The sequence below is a fragment of the Anomaloglossus baeobatrachus genome, chromosome 4 (assembly GCF_048569485.1).
Source record: "Anomaloglossus baeobatrachus isolate aAnoBae1 chromosome 4, aAnoBae1.hap1, whole genome shotgun sequence".
NCBI classification, from domain to species: Eukaryota; Metazoa; Chordata; class Amphibia; order Anura; family Aromobatidae; genus Anomaloglossus; species Anomaloglossus baeobatrachus.
Window position 1 is genome coordinate 243921233 of NC_134356.1, and position 9527 is coordinate 243930759.

Genomic DNA, 9527 nt, shown 5'->3' on the forward strand with positions numbered 1-9527 from the left:
TAGACAATGTACATAGAGCACTGTGGTTTGGTGAAGTTGGCTACCTGAGCTCTGCCACAAGCTACATCTAAAAACTCTGAGTGTGTTACAACTGGCAGCACGATTAGCACTGCAGTCTTTGCAGCACTGAGATACTGAGTTCATATCACACCCAGTACCAAATCTACAAGAAGTTTGTATTGAAGATGTGGGTTTGCTTGAATTTCCTTCAGGTACTCCAGTTTCCTGGACAAAGATGGAAAACTCCAGCAGCTGCAAATAGTTGGTTGAATTTTAAACATAGCTTTACAGTTGTCCATTAAAAGAATTCCATAAAATATGTGTAGACAAAAAAAACCTCCATCTACACGTTTTGAACAAAGGGAGACATGCTCTTAATCATGATTCCAGTGTCCTCCCACACTACGAAGACATACAGATAAGGACTTATGATTATAAGATTATGAGCCCCAATGGGGACAGTGATGATCACATCAATAAAGCCCTGTTGCATGAATAGTGCTATATACATGAGTAAAATAAATAACTGCTTCCCCCAGTAAAGTAAGTGATACATCGTTGAATTTACGGTATCAGGAGATGAAGTAGCAAAAAAAAAACCTGGTGACAGATTCCATTGAAGGCTCCTTTACACATTAGAAAGAGGGGGCCAAAACCACCTCTTTTAGCATGTCAAGCCAATTGTGATTAGTATGGAGACCTAAAATCTCTCCTCTTACAGATGATATATGGGGAGAGGCATTAAGTGTGAAAATTCAATATGCTGGTTACGTCTCTACCCTACATCATTTTTGTTATCCTTGGAGATAAGTTGCTGCTAGAGGTGTTTAGCAGTAATTAATTCCACTCAACCCACAGTCATTCATGACTAGTTACAGATGTAGCCCAATTTAACTTCACTGACGATCAAAAGGGTATCAATATTTTTTAACTTTTGACTTTCAGGCTCCATATTTCATCCATCATCCACTACAGGTTCGAATGTGATACTACCTTCATTTTATAGACATCATCTTGACTATCTTATACCAAACTTGCAACTACTTAGCATATTATTATTATTTATTATTCTTATAGCTCAATTTATTCCATGGTGCTTTAGATGTGCAAAAGGGATACATAATAGGGACAAGTACAATAATCATGAACAGTACAAGGCACAGACAGGTACAGGACGAGAGAGGACCCTGCCTGTGATGGCTCACAGTCGAATAGTTAAGAAGATTCTTTTCATGTTACTGTTTTCTTACTGTTTTGCTCCTAAAAATCAAAATGTCATTTTTATATTTTTTAAAACCACCTTTGGCTTTCAACACTGCCTGAATCATTCTGTGCATGCTCTCCTTCAGATTCAAGCATGTCTCAACCGAAATCTGATCCCAGGTTTCTTCCACGCATTCTCAATGTCAGTCAGTTGGGTATTTATACAACTTTTTCTTCAATTCTACCCACAATTATTAGATTGGGTTGAGGTCTGCAGACAGTGGGGGCTAATCCAACATTTGAACTTCATTGTCATTTAACCATTTATTCACCAATCTCGACGTAAGCTTCGGGTTGTTGTCCTGCTTGAGCACTATATTGTCATTTTCATAACCATTGTACTCAAGTGCACGAAGTAATTTGTCTTACAGGATATGCAAATATTGCTCAGCTGAGACCAGAATCGATCTTGGTCAAGTATCCAATGCTTTTGACTGTAAGACATCATCTTGCTTCCTCCAACAAACTTAAGAGTTCCTTAAATTTCTCTATCCCCCAAATTTGCTTAACCAAAACAGGTGCAACAGCAGCTGCAGATTGCAACCCACAGATGTCAGCTGTACCTTGGCTGGTTTTGATTTTTTAATTATTTGAAAAAATAATTTAAAAAAATGGCATAGGGTCCTCCTCATTTTTTCAAAACCAGCCAAAGGACAGCAGACAACTGGGGGCTGATATTATTACGGTGGGAAGGACCATGGTTATTTGGCCCTTTCCAACCTAAAAATAGCAGCCCACAGCTGCCCCATTTATGGCGTTGATACCAGCTGTGAATTGACAGCTGGCATCAAGCCCTGGTATTAGTAGTGGGTGGGGGTCTATCAGAGACATCCATTACTTATCCAGTAGTTGGAAATAGAAAAAAAAATCTGAATAAACACCACCCAACTACAGCCTAGCAGCTTGCACCTGTTCACACTTGCTTTATTGTAATTGGAGGTGCTTAAGGCTAATTTTTTATTATTGCTGGATCCTGCCAACCGATATATTTTTAGAATTTTAGCCCGGGAGAGGCATGATATTAGGTTAGGGTCCCATCAAGGAAAGACACCTTGGTGCGGTGACGGGCTCCCGTGAATTAACCAATATATGTGCTTAAAACTTTTAATTTTATACATGGCAGTTCATGTTTTTAACATGTATGTCTGTTTTTAACATCATGGAATAAACTTACAAGTTTTAAGAAAATTAATTTAGGACGAAGTTGCTGGAATTTTTTTTTCTTCAATTTTATACAGTGGGGAAAAAAGTATTTAGTCAGACACCAATTGTGGAAGTTCTTCCACTTAAAAAGATGAGAGAGGCCTGTAATTATAATAATAAAAAAAATTGTAATATTTTGTATGTCTTCCAGTTTCTTATTGCTCCCACAGTTGATTTCATCACACCAAGCTACTTGCCTATTGTAGATTCAGTTTTCCCAGCCTGGTGCCAATTTGGTCTTCACCAGTGGAATTTGGAGTGTGACTGTTTGAGGTTGTGGACAGGTGTCTTTTATACTTATAACAAGTTCAAACAGGTGTCATTACTACAGGAGGAGGCTCTTAAAGAAGAAGTTACAGCTCTCTGAGAGCCAGATATCTTGCATGTTTTTTAGATGCCAAAATAGTTATTTTCCACCATAATTTGCAAATAAAATCTTGCCAAATCAGACAAGGTGATTTTCTGGACTTGTTTTCTTATTTTGTCTCTTATAGTTGTGGTCTATATATGATGTTAATTACAGGCCTCTCTCATCTTTTTAAGTGGGAGAACTTGCACAATTGATGGCTGACTAAATATTTTTTTCCCCACTGTAAGTATATTTCATGTAGCAGTAATGCAATTTAAATTTTATATGTTCAATGTTGGCATATATCTTAGTGCTTAAAGAGGTTGCTGTATTATTTTATCAACATACAGTAGATGATGTAAGGAGGAAGTAGCTGAAAATAGTAACTAGAAAGACTTGAGGAGGTGGAGGATAAGGAGTTTTCAAAAGCAAAGCTATAGGATGAAGCTAACATTCAATATGCAGCTGCTTCTGCTGCTGATGATGATGATGATGATGAAAATTGTTTATTACCAACTTTTGTAGAGCTGGGTAGAGAACAAATCAATTGGGTCCTTGCTCACATTGGTGAGCATGGTAAGCTGCAAGCTTGGTTTCTTGCATGCAAACATTAATATCATGGATAGGGATGACTTTTGTATAGCCATGCTTTTAGATCCCTGCTGTAAAAGCCAAAACGAAGAAAAAAAAAAAAAATATCCAGCACAAACATCCAGCAAATACTGTACACTGATAATCCCATGCACATGCAAGTGTGGCAGGGAGTGCAATTATGTTCAATAGGCTACGGTCACAGACCATTAGAGATGAGCGATGTTCGAGGCTCGAGGTTCGCCAATTTCATGTTTGAGTGATTTTGGGGGGTGTTCGAGAGGCTCGACGACCTCAAGCCTTTTGCTAAAAGCTCGACAGTTCGAGTAGCGTTCGAGAACGGTTCGATCAACAAAAAGCCTAGCTAGTTAGTAACTGGCTTATCACTGTAATAGTGGGAGTCACTGTGAATCACGCTATTATCAAAATTCAGCGTATAGTGTGCGGGGGGACGGGGTTTAGATCAGTGCTGCTGCTGAGTGCTGAAAGAATGCCGATCGCCATTTATTTTTTTTCCCCCTAACCGCGCGTACAGTGGGGTGGGCCAGGCTGTCAGCAAATCACAGAGACACACACTGCAAAGTGGATTTTTGCCAGACAAGCAAGGGCATGTATCATAGGCTGTGCATGTCACATGTCCTTGCCTTATAAAACCCCGCCATTTTCCCCGTCGCCGCCATTATCTGTCTGCTGTGGATGGGTGACAGTTATCGCTCCCGCTGCTGCTGCTGTGTGCACTATAGAGATACAGTGCAATCTACACAGCGCTTTAGGGATTAGGGACTACAGGTTATTTCAGCCCTTTTCAGGGCTGATTTACAGGAGTTCATAGCCATAGCTGCTAGGCAGGTCCGAGCAAATGCTGTGTAGGGCTTTAGATAACAGCGTCTGGCTACCTCAGCTAAGGCAATTCCTTGCTGCATTTTTCCATTAGCAGAGATAGAAAGTGAGGCTTCCTTTGTTGTCCACTGACCCACAGCACCCGTGCATTCTACCCACCTGCCCATTTTTGCCACGCTATTTTATTTCCCCAAGGAGCGACACTTTTTCTGGCATCCAAAAAGTGTCTGGAATACTAACTTAGTGTTCCTTTGCTCTCCACTGACCCACAGCACCCGTGCATTCTACCCACCTGCCCATTTTTGCCACGCTATTTTATTTCCCCAAAGAGCTGACACTTTTTCTGGCATCCTAAAAGTGTCTGGAATACTAAATTAGTGTTCCTTTGCTGTCCACTGACCAATAGCACCCATGCATTCTACCCACCAGCCCATTTTTGCCACGCTATTTTATTTCCCCAAAGAGCTGACACTTTTTCTGGCATCCTAAAAGTGTTTGGAATGCTAAGTTAGTGTTCCTTTGCTGTCCACTGACCCACAGCACCCGTGCATTCTACCCACCTGCCCATTTTTGCCACGCTATTTTATTTCCCCAAAGAGCTGACACTTTTTCTGGCATCCTAAAAGTGTTTGGAATGCTAAGTTAGTGTTCCTTTGCTGTCCACTGACCCACAGCACCCGTGCATTCTACCCACCTGCCCATTTTTGCCACGCTATTTTATTTCCCCAAAGAGCCGACACTTTTTCTGGCATCCTAAAAGTGTCTGCAATACTAAGTTAGTGTTCCTTTGCTGTCCACTGACCCACAGCACCCGTGCATTCTACCCACCTGCCCATTTTTGCCACGCTATTTTATTTCCCCAAAGAGCTGACACTTTTTCTGGCATCCTAAAAGTGTCTGGAATACTAAGTTAGTGTTCCTTTGCTGTCCACTGACCCACAGCACCCGTGCATTCTACCCACCTGCCCATTTTTGCTACGCAATTCTAATTGCAAACTGTGCTGCCACTGTTAGGGGCATACTAAAATTGACTGTGATAGTCAGTGTTGGTTCTTCAGCTGTCTATAAAGCTAGACCACCTCTGCATTGTACACATCTGACCATTTTTGCTATGCAATTCTAATTGCAACTGTGCTGCCACTGTTAGGGGCATACTAAAATTGACTGGGATAGTCAGTGTTGGTTCTTCAGCTGTCAATAAAGCTAGACCATCTCTGCCATGTACACCACCTCTCCATTTTTGCTACCACATTTTAAGTGTCCAATCTTGTTGCTAACAAAATGAGTGGCAAAAGGACAGATGCTGGTGGAAAGGGGAACAGGCGTGTTGGAAAAGGAAAAAATGTTTGTGTCCGTGGGGTAGGTGGGAAAGCTACATTAACATCTGCTGAAGAAAGGCCATCTTCCAGCAAAAGTAAGATGTCTACTACTTTCCGTGGACAATCGGATGTGATCCCTTTTTTACGGACCCGAACAACTTTAACAAAGGTAGATGATGCACAAAAAAAGAACATGCTTGAATGGATCGCAAGTGCTCCAACAAGTGTCCTCTCCTCCACCTCAACTTCAACATCCAAAAAACAATAGTCCTCTGAGTTGTCATCTCAATCACACTTGCTTTCTCCCAGCTTTGAAGTATCCACCCGCCCTGCAGAGTATGGTGTAACAGAGATGGCTGAGTCTGCAGAGCTGTTCAGTCACACTATAGGCTGGGAATCAGAGGTCTGCTCCCAAGATACAGTGAGTACAGACCAGGAAATGATCTGCAGTGATGCCCAGAAGCTTCATGACTCAGATTCAGGCCGTGAGGACCAAGTTTCTGAGCATAATGTAGACCCTCATTTACAAACTGTAACACTTCTTGGTGAAGACAATGAGGAACATACTGATGATGATGAGACTCAGATACCTGATTGGAATGACAACTTAACTATTCAGTCAGGGCAGGAAGAAGTTAGGTCTGAGGGCGAGGGGAGTGCAAACACAACGCTTGATGATGAAGTTCTAGATCCCACTTACTGTCAACCCATAGTCAGGCACTCGAGGAGGTCACCAGAGGCGGTGGAGGAGGATGCAACTGACGATGAAGTTACCTTGCGCCTTCCTGGACAGAGTCGGAGTACTGGAAGCATGTCAACAACTGCATCCTCAGTCACAACTCTGCCTCTGAGCACAAGTCGGGGTCGCTCTGCAGGTCGCATTGGCTCTAAGCCTTGCCTAGCCTAGTCCTTTTTTGACATCGCAAAGGATCTCCCAAATCATGTGATCTGTAAGATTTGTCGCCAATCTATAAGTAGAGGCCAAAACTTCAGTAGTTTGACAACTTCTTCCATAAATCGTCACATGAATAACAAGCATAAGTCCCAGTGGGAAGCTCACCATGCTACAATGCAGCCAAGCGGAGCGGGCCAACCACTGTCTGCCACTTCAAGTGCATCCGCGCGCTCTTCATCCTCTATGACTGTGGGGACAGCTGTCACACATGTTTTTCCATGCAGACCTTCCACCTCTTTAACCGCAACAGGCAGTTTGCTTGGCAGGTCGTCAGTTGTTTTGGAAGGGGAAACAAGTGCTGGTGTAGAGCTCTCTCAGACATCAAGAGCACCAAGTTTGGATGAAGGCAACATCATGTCTCCGCCTGCACTTTCCTCACAGACCTGCAGTTTTCCAGGGACACCCTACTCAACACTAGAGATGAGCGATGTTCGAGGCTCGAGGTTCGCCAATTTCATGTTCGAGTGATTTTGGGGGGTGTTTGAGACGTTCGACGAACTCGAGCTTTTTGCTAAAAGCTCGACAGTTTGAGTTACGTTCGAGAACCAAAAATGTGGCTTTTTACAGTAAGGCTATGTGCACACGTTGCTGTCTGCATGCGTCCTGCAGCCTCAGCACAATCCCTCTCTCTCTTTCCTACTCACCGATCACGGGCATCTCGCTGCAGGCTGTCACAAATCTGCGGCGTCTTTTCTTCTTTTGAAAATGGCTGCTGCTTCATTATTCAATCAGTTATTCTGTGCTTTCCCCGCACACCGGCGCCCATGATTGGTTGCAGTCAGACACACCCCCACGATGAGTGACAGCTGTCTCAGTGCAACCAATCACAGCTGCTGGTTGGCGGGTCTATATCATGCAGTAAAATAAAGAAATAAATAATAATAAAAAAAAAAAATGCGGTTCCCCCATATTTGATACCAGCCAGGATAAAGCCACACGGCTGGAGGCTGGTATTGTCAGGATGGGGAGCGCCACGGTATGGGGAGCCCTCCAGCCTAACAATATCACCCAGCAGCCGCCCGGAATTGCCGCATCCATTAGATGCGACAGTCCTGGGACTCTACCCAGCTCATCCCGAATTGCCCTGGTGAGGTGGCAATCAGGGTAATAATGAGTTAATCATGCCAGGCGTCTCCCCGAGACACCTTCCATGATTAAACTGAAAGTGAAAGTAAAGAAACACACACAGCGAAAAATCCTTTATTTGGAATAAAAGACAAAAAAAACTCATTTACCTTTTTATTAATCCCAAAACAACAATCCAGGTCTGACGTAATCCACACGACACTGTCAGCTCTGCTAGCTCTGCTACATGAAGATGACAGGGAGCAATCTGTGTCCTCTCCACGTCGCACCTGAAGTAAGCCGCGCTATCAACTCAGACTTCAGTCTGTATTGCAGACATCAAGACTACAAAATCTGCCCATGTTCCTCATTGGAGCCAGTGGCTGAATGGATAGAGCGGTCGCCTAAGAAGCATAACTTCATGAGTTCTAGCCCCGGCAGTCCCGGTAAAAAATTTAACTTATTTTAAATTAGAATTATTTATATATAATTCTAATTTAATTTAATTATGCACTGAGGGAAGGTGCCGGACATCAGCTGTGAGCCACACCTCTAAAATCGGAGCAGTTCACGGAACGAGGCTGCATTGCTCTCTCTCTTTCTCTCAGTCAGTCAGTCTCAGTCAGTCAGTCAGTCAGTCTCAGTCAGTCAGTCAGTCTCAGTCAGTCAGTGAGTCAGTCAGTCAGTCTCAGTCAGTCAGTCTCAGTCAGTCAGTCAGTCAGTCTCAGTCAGTCAGTCAGTCTCAGTCAGTCACTCTCAGTCAGTCAGTCAGTCTCAGTCAGTCAGTCAGTCAGTCAGTCTTAGTTAGTCAGTCTTAGTCTCAGTCTCTCTCTCTTTCTCTCTCCTCTCCTCTCTCCTCTCTTTCCTCTCTCTCCTCTTCTCCCTTCTCTCTTCTCTCTCTCTTCTCTCACTCTCCTCTCTCTTCCCTCTCTCTCCTCTTCTCTCTCTTCTCTCTCTCCTCTCTCTCTTCTCTCTCTCTCCCTCTCTCTTCTCTTTTTTTTCTCCCTCTTTTCTCCCTCTTTTCTCCCTCTTCTTTCTCTCTCTTCTTTCTCTCTCTTCTTTCTCTCTCTTTTCTCCCTCTTCTTTCTCTCTCTTTTCTCCCTCTTCTTTCTCTCTCTTTTCTCCCTCTTCTTTCTCTCTCTTTTCTCCCTCTTCTTTTTCTCTCTTTTCTCCCTCTTCTTTCTCTCTCTTTTCTTCCTCTTCTTTCTCTCTCTTTTCTTCCTCTCCTTTCTCTCTCTTTTCTCCCTCTTCTTTCTCTCTCTCTCTCTCAGACCTGGCAATGATCAGCTGATGTGGTCACCTGACGGAATCAGCTGACACTATAAGTCGAGCGGTGAGGCCGGCTTTTTACCGCCCAGCCGGCTAAACTATCAGCTGATGCTGTCAGACAGGAGTCTGCACAGAAGTGTGTAGTTTGTTTGGGTTTTTTTGCACTGATGCATCATCTGATTGTATAAAAGCCGTTTATACAATCAGCTGCTGTGTCATGTGATTCAGGCCCTTGAACCTGACACATCATCTGATCTCTTTGCCTTCCAGCAAAACCGATCAGATGATATTGGATCCGGATTGGACGGCGCGGGACCCCTGACCCAGGATTACTGCGGAGGGGGGTCTTTATTTCAATAAAGATGGAATCACTAATTGTGTTGTGTTTTATTTCTAATAAAAATATTTTTCTGTGTGTTGTTTTTTTTTATCTGTACTAGAAATTCATGGTGGCCATGTCTAATATTGGCGTGACACCATGAATTTTGGGCTTAGGGCCAGTTGATAATATACAGCTAGCCCTAACCCCATTATTAACTAGCAAGCCACCCGTCACCAGGGCAGCTGGAAGAGTTGGATACAGCACCAGAAGATGGCACTTCTATGAAAGCGCCCTTTTCTGGGGCGGCTGCGGACTGCAATTTGCAGCAGGGGTGCCCAGAAAGCTTGGGCA